At 48.7% G+C, this 1,978-nt stretch overlaps 1 pseudogene across 1 annotated transcript; it reads left to right on the top strand.

Annotated features, from left to right (window-relative positions):
* Positions 1-222: 222 nt before the first annotated feature.
* LOC116274129 lies at positions 223-1,572 on the top strand (annotated as a pseudogene). The gene has a single exon (XR_004182643.1). The product of XR_004182643.1 is annotated as a WD repeat domain phosphoinositide-interacting protein 4 pseudogene (transcript).
* Positions 1,573-1,978: the final 406 nt, after the last annotated feature.

Raw genomic sequence — 1,978 nt, 5'->3', positions numbered from 1 at the left:
TGGGTATGGTGGCTCATGCCTGTAATCCCAGCACTTTGGGAGGCCAAGGCAGGCAGATCACTTGAGGTCAGGAGTTCAAGACCAGCCTGGCCAACATGGTGAAACTCCGTCTGTACTAAAAAAAAAAAAAAAAAAAAAAATTACAAAATTTAGCCTGGTGTGGTGGTGCACACCTGTAATCTCAGCTACTTGGGAGGCAGGAGAATCGCTTCAACCTGGGAGGTGGACGTTGCAGTGAGCCGAGATTGTACCGCTGCACTCTAGCCTAGGTGAAAGAGCAAGACTCCGTCTCAAAAACAAACAAATAAACAAACCTTCTGGTCTTGGTGGGTGGTAGTAGTAGCCCCAAGTTCTCAGAGATCTCAGTGCTGATCTGGGACGATGCCCGGGAGGGCAAGGACTCCAAGGAGAAGCTGGTGCTGGAGTTCACCTTCACTAAGCCAGTGCTTTCTGTGCTCATGCGCCATGACAAGATCGTGATGGTGCTGAAGAACCGCATCTGTGTGTACTCCTTCCCAGACAATCCCCGAAAGCTGTTTGAGTTTGATACCTGGGACAACCCCAAGGGGCTCTGTGACCTCTGCCCCAGCCTGGAGAAGCAACTGTTAGTGTTCCTGGGACACAAGTGTGAGAGTCTGCAACTTGTGGACCTGGCGAGCACAATGCCTGGCACCTTGTCTGCTCCATTCACCATCAATGCACACCAGAGTGACATAGCCTGCGTGTCTCTAAACCAGCCAGGGACTGTAGTGGCCTCAGCCTCCCAGAAGGGTACCCTTATTCACCTCTTTGACACACCATCCAAGGAGAAACTGGTAGAGCTGCGCCGAGGCACTGACCCTGCCACTGTCTACTGCATTAACTTCAGCCACGACTCCTCCTTCCTCTGTACTTCCAGTGATAAAGGCACCGTCCATATCTTTGCTCTCAAGGATACCCGCCTCAACCGCCGCTCCGCACTGGCTCGCTGTGGGCAAGGGCCTATCATTGGGCAGTACGTGGACCCTCAGTGGAGCCTGGCGAGCTTCACTGTGCCTGCTGAGTCAGCTTGCATCTGCGTCTTCTGTCGCAATACTTCCAAGAACGTCAATTGTGTCATTGCCATCTGCGTAGATGGGACCTTCCACAAATAGTCTTCACTCCTGATGGAAACTGCAACAGAGAGGCTTTTGACGCGTACCTTGACATCTGTGATGATGATGACTTTTAAGGACCCTGGGGGCTGTGCTAGGGACCTGCGGTGGCAGACTGCAGAGCTGAGCCTTGGCAGTGGGGCGTGCTTGGAAGCCACCAGCCAGCAAGTGTTAATGGGGCCGGTGCCTACTTTCCACTCAGCAGAGCTATGTCTAAATAAAGAGCTCACTTCCCCCCAGCACTTCTTGATGACTGTGTGCCCCAAGGGCCAGGCCAGAGACCTAGGAAGGCAGCAACCCCTTGGGATCCCTAACCTGGAGGAAATTGTCAGGGACCTAGAAGGAGTGCCCTAATCCAACCTGGGGATTTTTAAAAAGCTTCCTAGGAAGAGATGATCTCTGATGTGATGAATACAAATAAAAGACCCTTAATGGCAAACAACAACAACAACAACAGAAAAACAACAAAAAACAAACATCAGGTACTGTTGGTAATTTACATGTGCCATCTCACCAAATTTTCATAACAACCCTATGAAGTCCATTTCACAGAGACGATAACTTGCTCAAAATCATGCAGTTAGCAAGATGGCTCAGAATCTCTATTCATAACCACTATACACACTGCCTTTGTTATGTTTCATGTTATCAGAAATGTTATTACTTTGGAATGTTATTTATCACAACAGACAAAACCTAATCAACAGACATCATCCTAACCTTCTAAAAGTCAATCTGAACAGTTTGACAGAATGAAAACTTAATGTAGACTAAGACCCCATTGTACCCAACTTTGTATACTCAAGGTTGATGAGGTACTATGCCTGCTATTCTCTAGTTACTTG

This window comes from Papio anubis, chromosome 3, assembly GCF_008728515.1.
Source record: "Papio anubis isolate 15944 chromosome 3, Panubis1.0, whole genome shotgun sequence".
Lineage (NCBI taxonomy): Eukaryota > Metazoa > Chordata > Mammalia > Primates > Cercopithecidae > Papio > Papio anubis.
Note: the sequence above shows the minus strand (reverse complement) of the source record. Positions and strands in the feature narration are given on the sequence as shown.